The sequence below is a fragment of the Mus caroli genome, chromosome 3 (assembly GCF_900094665.2).
Source record: "Mus caroli chromosome 3, CAROLI_EIJ_v1.1, whole genome shotgun sequence".
In the NCBI taxonomy this organism is placed as follows: domain Eukaryota; kingdom Metazoa; phylum Chordata; class Mammalia; order Rodentia; family Muridae; genus Mus; species Mus caroli.
The window spans coordinates 32,441,212-32,459,569 of NC_034572.1; positions in this window are offsets into that span (position 1 = coordinate 32,441,212).

Here is an 18,358-nt window from a genome sequence, read left to right on the forward strand (position 1 = left end):
GTTGGGGGAATTCTGCAGCTGCTCTCCCAAGGTTATCACATCCCTGGCTCACACTCCCTTACTTTAGAATTAAAATGTCAGTTATTCAGTAGGAGCTCCAAGGTCTTCGTGAGAAGTAGCAGGACTTGATGCTCGGACACAGGAGACACCAACAAGCTCCTGTTTAACCAATTGTCGGCTGGCTGATGGAAGGAAGGATGCAAAACAAGTGAGAGAGGCTGGGGAGTCAGCCAAGGGATTGCCTGGTGCACACATGGCAGGATGTGGCCGAAGTGTGGGGATATGGAGACGGAAGAATCCCTGGGGCGTCCTGACCAGTCAGCCTAGGTGGATTGGTGAGTTCTAAGTTCAAAAACTAAGGTGGAGAGTAGCTGAGGAAAACAACAGACATCCACTTGTGCCCTCTGCGTGGGCCTGAGCATGTGCAAGAGTATATACACACAGCGACGGGTAAGGAATACTCTTCTAAGCTAAAAGGATGATACGCTTAAAAAAAAAAAAAAAGGTAAAATATAGGTCTCTTTACCTGTTGAGAATCCTACATTAAGCACTTCTTGTTCTGGATTCTATAGTTCACTTAAAATATAAAGAGGTGTTTGTTTTGCTTTGGAGAGACACCCTGTCTCACTCCACAGCCCAGGCTAGCCTCAAACTTGCGTCAATCCTTCTGCTTCCATCCACCTGAATGCCTGGATTATAGCCCTGCAGTTATTGCCTATGAAGGTAATATAGTCAATAGCAGGAGGCAATGTCATTATAAAACATTCAGATGGAGACTGATTCGTGGAAGGGGTATCACCCATGTGCTCAGGCTTCAAGGAGTACAAGTGTGGGTCACTTTAAACTTCTTCCCTCTGTGTCCTCAGTCACAGGAACAGGCTGGTGTAACACACTGTGGTTCTAGGCCTGCATATAGATCAGGGCCATCGCTATGGAAGCTGTAGGGAGGATGGGAAGGCGTGTCCCCCTTTATGTATCTTCAGATGTGCAAAAACCTAAGTGGAGGAACAGTCTCAGATCCTTCAATTGGGAAGAACCCAGGATATTAAGTTGACTCACACTGGGAGGTCTGTCACCCCGGGCAATGCAGAGGTACAAGCAGTTCATGGCTCCTGCCTTAAGGTGTTTGTGTTGGTCTTCAAGCAAATATTTGTTTCCATATAATTAATAGGTTAAGGAAAGGAATCATACTTTTAAACAAAAATTGAAGAGACTTCCTTACAATAAAGTCCCAGCGAGATCATCACTGATAGAGAATTCAGAGAGTTGAGGATTCCCACCCCCATTCTCCCAAGCAGCACCGCAGGAAGCCAGCCTTGTGGATGGACAACAGTGTAGGCCACAGGGCACCAGTCCCTCACCTCCACTGCCACCTCGGCCCAAGTGTGTCCTCCCGAGAAGCACAAACTTGATTCCAGGATGTCAAAATGGGGACGGATTTGTGCAAATGATTGCCACTACTTTATAATTAAACATCTAGGGACTTGTATATGTGAAATCAGTATCTATGTACAGAACAGGGGTTTAATTACATCCTGGATTAAAAGAAATTTTGACCCAAGATTGAAAACAGATGTTCAGTTACTTCACGTCCCAATGGTCGCTTTGTGAGCCGGTGGCGTTGCAGTCTCTGCCTGCGAGACGTCTTCTCCACCACATTGTTTTGCCAAATACTCATTAGAGGAGAAATACAAAGGGCCCCACTGTGGGTTTTTTGAATCTAGCAATCAATGGGATTAGCAATGTTTGATTGGAAATGTTTCTTGGCCTTTTATTCCTGTGATGTGCCTGGGCTCTGAGCGGAAACAGCCGGATGTAAATCACCCAGTAAAGTCTAGTTCTTCCTGTTTTTGAAAGTCCAGAACCCAGATCTGGGGCTGTGCTTTCCCTCATTTCTGCCTCTCTGCTTTCACTTTATTAACCAGTTTATTATTGTTTTGAATTCTATTTTTTACTTGTTTGCTCACACATGAGCAGACAGTGTGTGAGCTGAAGTGTTTTGGGCTTCTCCTTTATCTCAGGCGTGAGCGTGAGACAGCCACACTAAAAGCAAGGCACAAAGGTGCGCTTGAGTAGACAAACAATCTTGTTTTGAGCTTGTGAGATTGAGTTCCACAGAGGACAAGTAAGTACTTTGGCTTGCCGAGCTTCGAACTTCCTCAGAGAGCTGGCGAAGAGTCTGTGATGGACCCTCATGTCACCTTGCCACAACCTGGAAGCAGAGTCTTAGGTTGGCTTGTGGGTGTCCCTGTGAGGGATGATTTTTTAAAAAATAGAGTTTCATTGTGTAGCCCTTGCTGGCCTGGAACTCACTGGAGATCTGCCTGCCAGTGCATCTGAGTGCTGGAATTAAAGATGTGCACCGCCATGCCCTAAGCCTGGGACTCCACGCCCAAAGCCTGGATTTTTTCTTTTTAATTGAGGTAGAAAGACCCACTTTGAATGTGGGCAGCATCATGTCTTTAGGGAATGAGGTCTCCAGAATGAGGGTAAAGATGGAGCCCAAGAGAAGCACGGGTGATTGGGCCGTTGGAATTGATGGAGCTAGGGAGAAGACAGAGGCATCTCTGTTCTCCTCTGTAGTTACTGTCCATTCTGTTCCGGTTGGAGCGGCACTCACTGAATGGACCCGGTACCCAGAAGAGGTGGCACCATGACCGTGAAAAGAGAAGCCACATGAGTGGCGGTGTCACTTAAAGAAGGGCAGCTTGGTGGTGAACACATGAACTCTGTTTAGGGCTGACACAGAGCCACGTCAGTGTTTAAAGCTTGAACAAAGCAAATCCCGAAAGAGTCAAAAGCAAGGCAGTGAACGAACCAGGAACTGGCCATGCTGAAGGTGGAGTTGCTCCTGTACAAGGTTTAGCACATGGAATTTCCCAGAACTCTCTTGGGTTCCAGAAAGAATAAAACATGAGCATGGTGGCCAGAATCCCAGGGGAGACAGGAGCGCGCGCATGGGCTTGGGCTTGCGTTTGCGCTTGTGTGTGTTTGCATGAGCAGAGGGACATGGGGTGAGAAGATAGGATCTGACTGAACAGCCTGGCTCCAGAGCCAGGCGATTGTTACGGAAAACATCAAGCGCACCAACACTTCAAAACAAGACAATCTTCTCTTGGCAAATGAATTGAGATCCTTAAGAATATTAGCCTCATCTGAGCCTGGTGTTACACACGGTTAATCCCAGCACTCGGAGGCAGTGGCAAGTGGGTCTCTGTAGATTCGAGGCCAGCCTGGTCTACACACTGAGACCCTGCATAAACAATAACAACAAACAAACCAAAACAACCAACAACGTTAGCTCAGAATGCTGCCCCTTTGGTTCCATAGTCAGGCTGCAACAGGTTTGAACTCCTGTTCACATTTTCCTTTCCTCCTTGTCCTCCTCGTCCTCGTCCTCGTCCTCGTCCTCCTTCCCCTCCTCCTCCTCCTCCTTCATGGTAAGAAGGTTCTGGATCCCCTTCCCTACCAGCCTCCCCTAAGCTAGACCGTTCATTTCTGAGGTTGTTGCACCTTACCTGCCTCACAGGCCACAGTCCCAGGCTGTGAAGCTTCCCTCCTGCGTCGGGGAGACTGCCTTTCATTTCCTTGCTTTGTGGGTGCTATAAACTCTGTATGTGCTGAGGTTAAAGAAAAGTATAGGCCAGTAGTCAGAGCCATTTCCCTTTACATTTTAAAATTACATTTATCTATTTGTGTGTGTGGGCACACTCAGACATCACACTCACACACACGCACACACACACACACACACACATACATATAGGCTGGCTTGTGTAGTTTGGGCAGATGAGCATTTTACACACGTGCTTGATTGGGTTTCGGTGAGCTTAGTACTACTATAAGTAGTAGTTCTCATTATAATGAGAAAGGAAGGACTTACTTGGGCTGAGGCTATCAGAGGCTTGTAGTTCATTCACCATGGTGAGGGAGCATGGTAGTGGCAGGTGTTCGCCACATCTTGGCTAACTGGAAGCTGTTAGCCAGGACTCAAAAGGAGATACAACCTCCAAGGCCCACAGCCAGAGACTTCATCAAAGCTACAGTCCTCCTAAAACACCCCCATTAGATGGGGACCAAGTGGTTAAACATATGGGGCTGGGTGGGGCAGGGTGGGGGGCTTTCCACATCCATTTCAATGGCTGGTGATTGGCTTGTTGCAGATTTATGCCCACTTACGATGCTGGGTCTTACATGTACTTCCAGTGCCCGTCTTGTGCTTTTGTTCTGAAGTACAGTATGTTGGCTTGTTCAGCTTACTTTAGAGAGCTTACATAGCTGGAAGAACAATCCCATACTGTTTGTTGGTTGTTGTTGTTTGCTTCTTTGTCTGAGAAATGTTCTAACTATGTCGCTCTGCCTGATCTAGAACACTAACGTGTTCTAGACCAGGTTGGCTTCAAACTCACCAGAGATTCCTATGCCTCTGCCTACTCAGTGCTGGGATTAAATTGTGCACTATCACACCTGGCCTTGTTTGTTTGTCTTTAATTACATTTACTTATTTGGGGGAAGAAGGCAAGTGCACAATAGCCCCTCCCCTCTGTGTGTGTGTGTGTGTGTGTGTGTGTGTGTGTGTGTGTATGTGTGTGTGTGTGTGTGCAGATTAGAAGATGATTTCTTCCCTGTGGATCCAGTAACTAAACTCGTCGTGTGCGGTAGGTGCCAGTGACCCTCTCCTCTTTCTGAAACACCAAATTGCACTGTACATCTGAACAGGTAACGGCGATAAATCGCGAGCTTTTAAACAGTTGCTTGTAAGTTCAACTCTGCTGATGAATTACAAAACTTGTTTTGTGCTGTGTGTCTCTTGGGACTTCATTGTAGATGAATAATGTCTTTTAAAACAAGCCATGCAAACTCTGCATGATCTTGCCACGTACTGCCCAGTTCCACCCACAGTCGCACGGATGCCTAGGAGTGCCGTGGGCATGGATGCCCAGGGTGCTGACTGTCTCCATAGACATGCTTGTAGTGGGCCTTCCAAAAATAAAGCCATCAAATGGCATTTGTCACCGAGAGTAGGACAGTTCATTAATAAAACTCCTATCCCAGGATCAAATTCCCCGTGAAGCTCTTTTACAGTCTCATTAATCTCATCAATCCAGAGCCAACGTTGGAAATGGCAATAATTCAGATCTGGATGAGGAAAGTCACATTTCACAGTAGAGATGTAACTCCCAAGGACTGTGTGAGTCAGGTGACAATAAGCATCTGTGGGTTCACTTTGTTTAGGGGAATATATCATTTTTGCATAGTTAGCAAATTTCACATAAACCTGCGTTTTCTTTTGCTAAGCCCTTTTCTCAGCTAGGATGCCTTCCCTCTCTTCCCAAATCCCTTTCCTACATTCTTGGCTGTGCTCACTTTTCCTTCCTTCTTCTCTTCTCTTCTCTTCTCTTCTCTTCTCTTCTCTTCTCTTCTCTTCTCTTCTCTTCTCTTCTCTTCTCTTCTTCCCTTCCCTTCCCTTCCCTTCCCTTTTTCCTTTTCTTTTCCTTTTCTTTTCTTTTTGTAGAACATGATTATAATATTTTCAATTGCTGATATGCAAAAACAATAGTTATTTTAAGATATATTTCATTGTTATGTCTCTCTTCTCATTTCTGATTTTATTAATTTGGACACTGTCCCTGTGCCCTCTGATTAGTCTGATTAGTCTAAGGGTTTATCTATCTTGTTGATTTTCTCAAAGAACCAGTTCCTGGTTTTGTTGATTCTTTATATAGTTCTTTTTGTTTCTATTTGGTTTGATTATTTCCTGTGGTCTGCTCTTCTTGGGCGTATTTGCTTCTTCTTGTTCTAGCGCTTTCAGGTGTGTTGCCAAACTAATGTAAGCTCTCTTCAGTTTCTTTTGGGGGCACTTAGAGCTATGAGTTCTCCTCTTACCACTGCTTTCATTGTGTCCCATAAATTTTGGTATGATGTGTCTTCGTTTTCATTAAATTCTAAAGAGCCTTTAATTTCTTTTATTATTTCTTCCTTGACCAAGTTATCATTAAGCAGAGTGTTGTTCAGCTTCCATGTGTATGTGTGCTTTCCGTTGTATATTCTTTTGCTTTTGGATGAAATGTTCTATAAATATCTGTTAGGTCCATTTGGTTCATAACTTCTATTAGTTTCACTTTGTCTCTGTTTAGTTTCTGTTTCCATGACCTATCTGTCCATTACTGAAAGTGGGGTGTCGAAGTCTCTCACTATTAGTGGGATGTGATGTGTGGTTTGAGCTTTAGTAAAGTTTCGTTTACGAATGTGGGTGCCCTTGCATTTGGAGTATAGATGTGCAGAATTGAGAGTTCATCTTGGTAGATTTCTCCTTTGACCAGTATGAAGTGTCCTTCCTTATCATTTTTTGATAACTTTTGATTGAAAGTTGATTTTATTCCATACTGGAATGGCTACTTCAGCTTATTTCTTGGGACCATTTGCTTGTAAAATTGTTTTCCAGCCTTTTACTCTGAGGTAGTGTCTGCCTTTGTCACTGAGGTGTGTTTCCTGTATACAGCAAAATGTTGGGTCCTGTTTCCATATCCAGACTGTTAGTCTATGTCTATTTTGGGGAATTGAGTCCATTGATGTTAAGAGATATTAAGAAAAAGTGGTTGTTACTTCCTGTTATTTTTGTTATTAGAGGTGGAATTATGTTTGTGGGGCTGTCTTCTTTTGGGTTTTTGTTTTTGTTTTTGTTTGTTTGTTTGTTTTGATTTTTCAACACAGGGTTTCTCTGTGTAGCCCTGGCTGTCCTGGAACTCACTCTGTAGACCAGGCTGGTCTCGAACTCAGAAAATGGCCTGCCTCTGCCTCCCAAGTGCTGGAACTAAAGGTGTGCGCCACCACGCCTGGCTCTTCTTTTGGGTTTATTGAAGGATTACTTTATTGCTTTTCCTAGGGTGTAGTTTCCCTCCTTGTGTTGGTGTTTTCCATCTATTATCATTTGTAGGGGTGGATTTATGGGAAGATATTGTGTAAATTTGGTTTTGTCGTGGAATATCTTGGTTTCTCCCTCTATGGTAATTGAGAGTTTTGCTAGGTATAGTAGCCTGGGCTGCCACTTGTGTTCTCTTAGGATTTGTATGAGACCTGCCCAGGATCTTCTGGCTTTCATAGACTCTGGTGAGAAGTCTGGTGTGATTCTGATAGGTCTGCCTTTATATGTTACTTTACCTTTTTTCCTTACTGCTTTTAATATTCTTTGTTTAGTGCATTCAGTGTTTTGATTATTATGTGATGGGAGGAATTTCTTTTCTGGTCCAGTCTATTTGGTGTTCCACAGGCTTCGTGTATGTTCACAGGCATCTCTTTCTTTAGGTTAGGGAAGTTTTCTTCTATAATTTTGTTGAAGATAGTTACTGGCCCTTTGAATTGGGAATTTTCGTTCTCTTCTATACCTATTATCCTTAGGTTTGGTCTTCTCATTGTGTCCTAGATTTCCTGGATATTTTGAGTTAGGAGCTTTTTGCATTTTTCATTTTCTTTGACTGTTGTGTCAATGTTTTCTATGGTATTTTCTGCCCCTGAGATTCTCTCTTCTATCTCATGTATTCTGTTATTGATGCTTGCATCTATGACTCCTGATCTCTTTTCTAGGTTTTCTAACTCCAGGGTTTGTCTCCCTTTGTGATTCCTTTATTGTCCATTTTTAGATCCTGGATGGTTTTGTTCCATTCCTTCACCTGTTTGATTGTGTTTTCCTGTAATCCTTTAAGGGATTTTTGTGTTTCCTCTTTAAGGGCTTCTACCTGTTTGCTTGTGTTCTCCTGTATTTCTTTAAGGGAGTTATTTATGTCCTTAAAGTGCTCTATCATCATCATGAGAAGTGATTTTAGATCTGATTCTTGCTTTTCTGGTGTGATGGTGTATCCAGGACTTGGTGGGAGAATTGGGTTCTGATGATGCCAAGTAACCTTGGTTTCTGTTGCTTATGTTCTTATGCTTGCCTCCTGCCATCTGAGTATCTCTAGTGCTACCTGTTCTCACTATATCTGACTGGAGCCTGTCCTTCCTGCGATCCTGGTTGTGTCAGAACTCCTCAGAGTTCAGCTGTCTCTGTGACCCTGTGATTCTGAGATCCTGTAATCTTGAGATCCTGGGTGTGTCAGAGCTCCTGGGAGTTAAGCTGCCTCTGGGACCCTGAGATCCTGGTGTGATCAAGCTCCTGGGAAGCTCCTGGGATCCTAGGATCCTGTGGACCTGGGTGTGTTAGAGCACCTGGGAGTGGAGCTTCCTCTGGATATTGTGGGACTGGCTGCAGAGTTAGTACCCAATGTCTGCTCAGGGCAGCGGGCCAGACTGGAAGGAACCTGTGCCAGTGGTTGGGTGGTAGTTCCTGGGTGCCTGGTTTTCACTGGTTTCAGTTACTCCTGGTGTTGGGGCAGGTGTTGTGTCTTCCTCACCTCTGATCCTATAATCCTGGGAGTGTTAGAGCACCTGGGAATGAATCTTCCTCTGGGTCTTGTGGGACTGACTGTCGAGTTAGTCCCCAAAGTCTGCTCAGGGCACTGACCAAACTGGAAGCTTTTTTTTAAAAAAATTTTTAGATTTATTAATTTATTTTATGTGAGTACACTGTAGCTGTCTTCAGGCATTCACCAGAAGAGGGCATCAGATCCCATTACAGATGGTTGAGAGCCACCATGTTGTTGCTGGGAATTGAATTTAGGGCCTCTGGAAGAACAGTCAGTGCTTTTAACCTCTGATTCATCTCTCCAGCCCCATGCTCACTTTCTTAACCCCTGAACCCAAAGCCACAGACACACACTCACCTGTACCCACAGAGACACACACTCACCTGTACCCACAGAGACACACACTCACCTGCACCCACAGAGAAAGCTAGTTACACGGCAGGAACCACGCCATATTAATGAGGTGTTCTGTGAAAATTCAAGACTGAATAAGATGCAAAGTTGTTAAAAATCAGAACCACATGCTACACTCTTAAAAGCACTTGCTTTGCTCTGAGTATTCATAGGCACTTCTACTAGGTAAATGCACAACTGTTCAGCATCCTAGAGACAGGAACTGTTGATTGCTTGACAGGTTCTAGATGGAAAGCATTTCAAAGGCAATGCCCAGACTTTGCGTCTATTGAGAAGACAAGATTGAGAGGACAGATCTCTGCTGGAGATAATGCTGACACAGGTCTTCCTAAAAACACTGCTGGGGGAGAACCCATAAAGGAGCACACATTTTAGTATAAAGCAAAAGCAGGTTTCTCGTGCATTTCAGTGCCATGTGGATTATTATTCAAATAGCTCATGACCCTTAGATGGCTAGCTTGGGGATGAATACTGCTCTCCTGGCTGTGTCCATTAATAGTGAGAGGGTAGATGTCTGCAATGTATGGTTAAGGTTTCATATTTCATCTCCTATGTCTGATTGCCTTGGTTAGCGTTTACACTGCTGTAATCACAATACTGACAGAAGACTCGGGGAAGGAAAGCTTTGTTTCAGCTCACAGTCTCAGAGGGATTTCAGTCCATCATGGTCATAGGATGTGGTACAGTTCACAGCAGCAGGAGTGTTTGCATGATGATAGACTGGGAAGCTGAGAGTGGCTGGAACAGCCCTAGATGACCTGCTTCCTCTTATTAAACTCCTCCTCTCCCTTCTTTAACTTATTCTTCACCCATACAATACATTCCAACCACAGTTTCCCCTCTCTTCACTCCTCCCAGTTCCCCCTTCTCCTCCCTTACTCCCAGATCTGCTCCTCTGTTTCCTTTCAGAAAAGAGCAGGCCTCCTAGGGGTATCAAGCAAACATGGGATAACAAGGCTCTATAAGACCAGGCACAACCCCTCACATCAAGGCTAGGCATATGAGGCGGCCCAGTAGGAGGAAGAGGGTCCCAAGATCAGGCAATAGAGTCAGAGACACTCCTTTCCCACTTTAGGAGTCCCTCAAAAACAAGAAGCTACAGAATCATACTATGTATTCAGAGGATCTACCATAGACCCACACAGGGTCCATGACTGACACTTCAGTCTCTGTGAGCTTCTATGAGGCCAGGTTAGTTGATTCTGTGAGACGTATTCTCCTGGTGTCCTCGATCCCTTGGGCTCCTACAATTCTTTCTCCCTCCCTTCTTCAGGGTTCGCTTGGCTCCAAGGGGAGGGACCTAGTGGAGATCTCCAATTTGGGCTCTTTCTCCTAATGTTTGACTGTGGGTCTTTGCATCTGCTCCCATGAGCTGCAAGAGGAAGCTTCTTGGGACGATTGGGCTTGGGACTAATCTATGAGCATAGCAGAATATCATTAGGAATCGTTTCATTGATTTTTTTTTCCTACTCCAGAGACTTGCCTCTGGTTACTGGTCATCCAGGCAGAGCCAAGAATGGGCTCTCTCTCGTGTCATAGGGTTCAAATTAGACCAGTCATTGGTTGGCCACTCCCATAAGTTCTGTGCAATCATTGCCCCAGCACATCTTGCAGGCAGGACAGATTGGAGGTCAAAGGTTTTGTGGCTGTGTGAGTGTCCCTGTCCCACCACTGAAAGTCTTATCTGGTTACAAGACATGGCCAGTTCAGGCTCTGTATCCCCTATTAGTAGAAGTCCTCACTAGGTCACTCTCATAGATTCCTGGGTGTTTCCATTGCTCTAGGTTCCCATGTCATCCCCTAAATGCCTTCTAATTCCAGTTGAACTTCCTCCCTCTATTCCCTTCAACCGGATCCCTACTGTTCCCATCCCCACCTGCTCCTAGTCTACCCACAAAATCTATTCTATGTCCCCTTCCCAGAGACATCCATGCATCTCCCTTAAAGCTCTCCTTGTTACTTAGCCTCTCTGAGTCTGTGGGTTATCTTTACTTAACAGCTAAGATCCACTTATAAATAAGCACACACCATGTTTGCCTTTCTGAGTCTGGGTTAATATACTCAAGATATTTTTTCTAGTTCTGTATATTTGCCTGAAATTTCAGGATGTTCTTTTTTAATAGCTGAGCAATACCCCATTGTGTAAATGTATCACATTTTAGTTATTCTTCTGTTGAAGGGCATCTATGTTGTTTCCAGTTTCAGGCTATTATGAATAAAGCTGCTATGAGCATAGTTGAGCCAGTGTCCCTGTGGTATGTTGGAGCGTCCTTTGAGTATATGCCCATGAGAGGTGTAGCTGGTGTTGAGGTAGATCAACTCCCAATTTTCTGAGAAACCTCCAAATTGATTTCGAAAGTGGTTGTACCAGTTTGCCCTCCCTCCAGCAGTGGAGGAGTGTCCCCTTGCTCCACATCCTCATCCCTTGCGGTGTTGACCTTAGCCATTCTGACAGAGTCATTTTGATTTGTATTTCCCTGATGGCTAAGGATGCTGAACATTTAAGTGTTTCTCAGCCCTTTGAGATTCCTCTATTGATAATTCTCTGTTTATATCTCTACCTCAGTTTTAAATTGGATTACTTGGTTTATTGATGTTGACTGTCTTGATTTCTTTATATAGTTTGGATTTAAGCCCTCTATCAGGTAAGGAGTTGGTGAAAATCTTTTCCTGTTCTGTAGGCTGCTGTTTTGTCCTATTGACAGTGTCCTTTGCCTTACAGAAGCTTTTCAGTTTCCTGAGGTCCCATTTATTTAATTGTTGACCTTAGTTAGGCGCCATCTTCTAAAGGCGCCATCTTCTAAAGCCTTCTATGACATCAGCAGCAGACCAAGTATTAAAGTCATGGGCCTTTGCAGGACAGTTTAGATGGAAAACGCACTAATGTTGACCTATTCTTGTATTGTTTGTTTGTTTTTCTGTTCTTGTTTTGTGATCTTACACAGTCTGGGCAAGAATGCTACCATGAGCTCCTAACACAATCCTGGTTTTGCATTTGGCCTGTGTGTGTCTAAGAGTTGACAAAAACCGCCTTTGTTTTCACTTCTGTGGGCCTTGATTGTCTCCATTTTCAGGTTCCACAGAAACAGTGATGGAACTAATGGGTGGATTCCAGCAAAATCACACCGGGCAACAGGTCCCATGAGGAAGGCTCATTAAATGGAGGAGTAAGGGCGTGCAGAGGCGGCCTCTGGGTGAAGGAAGGGGAGAAGAGGATATGAACAGGGGTGACAATGGGAATGTGTCACCTGTGGGCAGCTAGTGATGACATGTCTTCTTGTCACTGGGTCCCTTGAGGCTGACCATGATGGTGTGGGAATGCTAACAAACAGTACTGAATGTGAAGTTTGGAACCTTACAGCATTTCAGCCATAGTCATGCACACCATGAGCCCTGAGCAAGAATGGGGTTTTCCAAGGTGTGAGTTGTACCTATGACCTCTGGCCTTATAACAACCTGTGTGTAGAAAGTCCCCCAAATCCCCTGTGATGGGCAGTGGAGAAAGAAGATTCACAGGGAAGTGACAGGAACAGCAGAGGCCCCAGGTACAAGGTCTTCGATGTGAGACATCTGCCATTTCCAGGACATAATAATGGTTTCCAACATGTGTGGCCCAACAAGCAGGGTTTCTAGGAAGCAAGTACCCTAAGGGCAGTGGAAAATCAGGCCCATCCAATCTCCAGTCAGAAGGGAGATCTACTCACAATGGGAATTCAATTGTTTCTCTTCTTCAAGACTAGGACGGGGTTGTTTAAATGAATGGTGGTTTGTTGTTCTTTGATGTTTGATGTATCTCAGGGTTACTGGTTATAAGGAACCAGATCTGGCCTCAAGCAAGGAGGAAAAAAAAAGAGAGAAAAAGAAACAAAACAAAACAAAACAAAGAAGTAGGCATTGCATGAAACCCAAACTGGATCTATGGTGTGGTTGTACCAGCTTAGGCAACGGTTAGCTCAGCAGGCCATACACAGCTCGGCATGACACTGGCTGCTGGGCCTCCTCAGAGTCAGACCAGCCTTATCACCACAGCCATTTCTGCCATCTCCTTACCTCACAACCGACTTCCTCATCCTTCTCCTTGTCTACCAGTTTATCCTGCTACTTGATGGGTGTCTAAATCACTAGCATCTAAGGAGGGACAGGAGACTCCTGTGGAGCTCCTAAAGCACCCTCAGAGCTAGGTGCGCACTGCCATCCTCAGCACAGCCCTTTGACTGTGGCTGCCTGTCAGTCAGGACGGAGAGGCAAGGTGGTTGCTACTGTTAGCCTGTGTGCTCATGTGTCCATTCTGTGTGGAACACTGCATCCCCACTGTGGAAACGACCCCAGGACCGATTGAAGGAGGGATATGAATTCAGGATGGTGTCTGAAAACTTGCTGATGCTTTTTGAGAACAAGACATCTTCACATTTCAACTTAGAGGGTTGGAAAGAAGCCTGAGGAACAGCACGCAGTCCTTTGCAGAATCGCTGTGTCTGCTCAGAATTGTGGCCCAGTGCTCTTGATGGCGGTCACAGTCCAAGTCTGAACTGTCCACACAGCCTCAGTCCTTGAACCCTGTGTCTGTTTTGTGTTTCCATTTTGAAGGCTGTGGATCTTTTAGGAGATGAGGTCTGGTTCACAGGAATTGGATTTTAAAAATATATCTGCTTTGCTTAGATATTCCTGTCCCAGCAGGAAAAGTAAGAATGCAATGGTCTCATGACACCCTGCCCCAAAGATAATCTGCATGAGCTGGATTCTGAGGGTGAGGCATGCAGGACTCTTGATCAATCTGCTTTACCTATAGTTTCCCTTTTAGGCATGTACAGCAATGACATATGGTGGAAATTTATACTTAAGTCAGAAAGTCATTTCAAGGGACTGGAAGAGACCGTTCAACAGCTAAACACGTACACTGCTCTTAAAGAGTTTGCTTCTCAGCATCCATGTTGGCCAGCTCATGCCCCATCACTCCAGCTCCAGGGAAGTGATTGCCTTCTTCTAGCCTCCATGAGCACCTACACTCACATAACACACACACACACACACACACACACACACACACACCATACACAACATAAACACACACACATAATTCTAACTAATTGATTAAAACGTTTTAAAAGTCATTTCAGAAAAAGTATGAGGCTACTGTGCAGTAAGAAAACATCTCCCCATAGGTTAGTCATTGGCATAGAAATTTCCTTATGGATTCAAAATGAAAGTGTGCAATATAACCAAAGTCTTAGACTGCTATTTCAGTATTTAAAATCTAGCCTGGTTTGTTTGCTCACAACATTCACTTACTCCTGTGCCTTGTAACATTTTTTTCTTAATAGCACAAACACTTATTTACTAACCGAAGAAACCATCCTTGTTAAACCAGCACTTTGAAATACTCGCATGTAAAATACTTGTGGTAAAGATAATTGATCCCAATAAGGGATGTAAGCAGCGGTGTGGAATGGCGCGTGCTTGCAGAGGTGTAGTATGGCACGTGTCCACAGCGGGTGTGGAATGGCGCGAGTAATTTCTGCTTCACTGTGTGAATTTACCTTTTGCTTCCATAGACTCAGGTACAAGGGACGTTGTTCACTCTCCTCTCTCAGTTCCCTCGTCACAGCCCTTCTTTCCTGCCCCACGCTAGGTGTCTGCCCAGCACACGGCTGAACAGCTGCATGCAGACTTGCCATCAACTACAGGTTCTTCAAACTTGTCTCCCACAGAACAGGCGTGGTTCTCCCCATCCTCACCCCAGTCTCAGGGTAAAGTTTCTGCAATGGTACGTGGTAACAACATCTTGTTCCTTCCTGTGTGCATTCGCCCTTGCCTGGGTGGTTCATGGGTGCCATCTCTGTCCATCAGTTCCATGGTGGACATGGGGCCACCAGTGTGAGAAGCCAGGGCAGAACAGTGACCATGAAGGCAGAGTGACCTGCCTCCTGGTTACTTCTTAGCAGTCTCGGATTGGCCTGCAGTAGCTGCTTATTCTCTACATAATTTTCTGCCTGGACCACTTAATTCTCTCTACTGTCTCCCCTCCCTCTCTTAAATCAACAGCAGTGGGATGCAGCTGCATGTCATTGTCCAGCTTTTCTTTTGTTGTTGTCTGGTCTTTTGCCTCTCTTTGTCTCCCCTCTCCTCCCCCTTCTTACTTCCCTTCCTTTCATCTGGTCTCATGTAGCCCAGGATGGCCTTGAACTCGCTGTGTAGTCAAAGATGACCTTGAACTCCCAGCCATCCTGCTTCACCTTCTGAGGACTAGGATTTCAGGCCTGTCCTCCAGGAAGTGAGTTGATGTGCTGGAAGCTCCAACCCAGGGCTTTGCACCTTTGGAGTAAGCGCCGGTCAGGAGCTTCTTTTCCTGTTTGTATCCCCAGTGCTTAGAGCACAGTGCCACACATAGAACCCAGCAGCACGTGAACAGGTTCATGATGCTCTCACACGGTTTGGTGATGGATTATAAAAGTTTAAAAAGACATTTAGGAGCCAGAGACGAAATTCAGTGGGTAAGGAAACGTATTGCCAAGGCTGACCACTTGTGGTCGAGCCCTAGGATCCACGTGTAGAAGGAGTTTCTCTGACCTCCACATGCACTCTATGTCACCTGTACACGAGTGCATGTGTCCACACACGTGTAATAGATACATTTACCACAATAACATCTCTTAGTATACTAGATGTGTATCGGTCTGGCTTTGATTTCCTGTAAATGTAGGGCTTGGGTTATGTTATGGCTGAAGGCTTCCTACACCCTCATGTCTTGACTTTGAGGTAATCATTTTGATGCCTTGTCTAACTCTGATCAACTTTAATGCTGCTTGACTCATGCAATACGACAGCCTGACGTATTCAGCTTTGACTGATGCAGTTGCAAATATCAGGAGCGTTTCATTACCACCAATCTCCTGGAACACACTGACTGGCTGACAGGGGAGACAAACAGCATCTTTCTCTTTGATGGGTAGAGTCTCCTTTCTCTTCTAAAGACCTCAGTGCTGAGCCCCTCATTATGTTCAAGCCTCCTTATGTGGCTGGTTCTGTTCAGTCAGGGCCCTTCATGTGCCTGACCAAAGTAGGTAAACTTAACATTTCTTTTAGGTTTTTCTAGGACTGTAGGAAAGGCTTCAACCTTCTGCCATGCATCATTTGGGAAGAGGCAGTTAGATTAGATATTGACCCTTTTCCTCCTTTCCCATGGCAGCTACCAGCTTGCTACAATGCCTTCTCTACAACCCAATTGGATCGCCACCATATCTCCAAGCCAGCTCCAGGTCAGCAGTCCCCTCTTGGTGCAATCCTGTGGTCGGATGAGTGTTCTGGGAAGAGCCCCTTGAGCAGGCTGACTCCCTTGTACTGTACTAAAATTTCATTGTCTTTGGGATGGAGCCCAAATCCTCACTGTGGCTTTGAAATTCTGATGTAATTTGTCCTTAGCTTACTTACCCAATTTTGACAATTACAACCTTACAAAAGAGAGTTTCCGGTGCCCTCGCGCTGCTCTGGCGGAATGGCTGCAATCCTAAAGTGACCAGAGCCTGGTAATGAGTTGTCCATTTCTTTTCCTGTCCCATAAGTCCTGGGTTTTTTGTTTGTTTGTTTTTTTGGTTTTTTTTTTTTTTTTTTTTTTTCAATGAGATTCAAAACCTTTCTACAAGAATGCCTTATATTCTAATACGTAACTTGTACCCTGTTCTATTTTAGAAAGGGGCATCAGATCTAGAACTGGAATCGTGGATAATTGTAAGCCATCATGCAGGCACTGGGAACTAATCCTGAGTCCTCTGGAAGAACAGCCAGTACTCTCAACTGCAGAGCCATCTCAGGATTAATGAATGAGCATTGACATAATAGCTGATAACTACCTGTAGCTCCAATGCCTTTTGTGGGCACCAGGCATACACATACATGCACCAGCACACAGACATATATGCATCCAAACATATTAGAAAGATAAGTACATGAAATAGTTAATTATTTAATTAATTCATTTTATAATGTGTGAATGTGCGCAGGTGCACTTGCATGCATGTGTGCTTAGGGGTGTCTAAAAGCAGGAGCTGTCCCCCTGCTTTTAGACACAGGGTCTCTCACTGGCCTGGAGTTTGCCCAGTACCCTGTGCTGGCTGGTCAGCAAGCCCCAGGAATGTGCCTATCTCTGCCTCTCCTGTGCTAGGATTACAATCACACACAATGACCAGCCTCTTTAAAAAAACAAAAACAAAAAAAACTGTGGGTTTGGGGGCTTTAACTTGGGTCATCTTCTTGAAAAGCGATAACAGGTACTGGGCCATTTCCCCAACCCCTAAGTCTGAAGTATAAGTCACAAGTGTCCCTTTGGTATACAAGGAAGGAACTCTGAAGTAGTAATTCAGCCAGTGAAGGGGAAATCTGAAAGAGAGGTTTGCCACTCTTAGATGCCTTATTTCCCTCTGTTCTCTCCTGAAAAGGTTGGGGGCAGGGGGAGTCCTTAAAGAAAATGGACACTGTGATACCAGAATCCCAGCTCCCTTCCTGCCTTCTAAGATGTGGCATGCTTACTGCAGGACACAGCCATTATTTAAAAAAAACAAAATTCTCTCTCTCTCTCTCTCTCTCTCTCTCTCTCTCTCTCTCTGTCTGTCTGTCTCAGATGACAACTTGTTGAGAGTTGGCTCTTCTGTTCTTCTTTTAAGAGATCTTAATATTAATTTTGAGAGATCTAGAGGATTGAACTTGGGTCATCAGATTTAGTGGCAAGTGCCTTTACCGACTGAGCCCCCTCACCATCCCACAGAAAGTATCTGGAACCCCGTGTCTTAAAAGTGCCTTCATTTGATTTAGTAAAATCAAAATAACAATCTGGATCTTGTTATTGACATGTTCCCAAATCATTCCTTGGCCTGACAGCCTCCTATCAAGTGATGCTATTGGATCAGTTAACAAAACACAACTGAGCCTCACAAGGGAGAAGTGAACTTAGTCCATACAACACCCATTTAGAAAGTGTTAGCTCTCTCAAGACTGTGATGTCAGTCCCCAAAAAGCTTTGGTCTCAGTTAGGTTTCTGTTGATGTGATAAAACACCTCCACCAAAAGTAACTTGGGGATGAAAGGGTTTATTTCATCTTACAGTTTGTGGTCCCTGAAGGCAGGAGCTGATGCAAAGGCCATGGGGGCTAGGGAAGGGGTGCTGCTTGCTGGCTTGCTCTCCACGGCTTACTCAACTTGCTTTCTCATATACTTCAGGTCCACATTTCTAGTGATTTGGGCCTGCCCATGTCAGAAAATGCCCCCCAAGTTCTGCCTACAGGTAATCTGAAAGAGGCATTGTCTCAATTGCTATTTCCTCCTCTTTGGTCAGTCTAGGTTTGGATCAAGCTGACAATACCCAATCAGGCAAGCTTTGTATAATTAGGTCACTGTTGGAGAAAGTGCATTGTCTAGGAAGTTCTCTTCTTGGCTATATTGTTTCTCCTGTGTTAGTTAAGAATCACATACCACTTTAGTTCCTTTATATCAATCCTGTAACTTTCTGTAAATGCAGGGTCTCACACAGTTTTTTTCAAAGAGCTATTGGT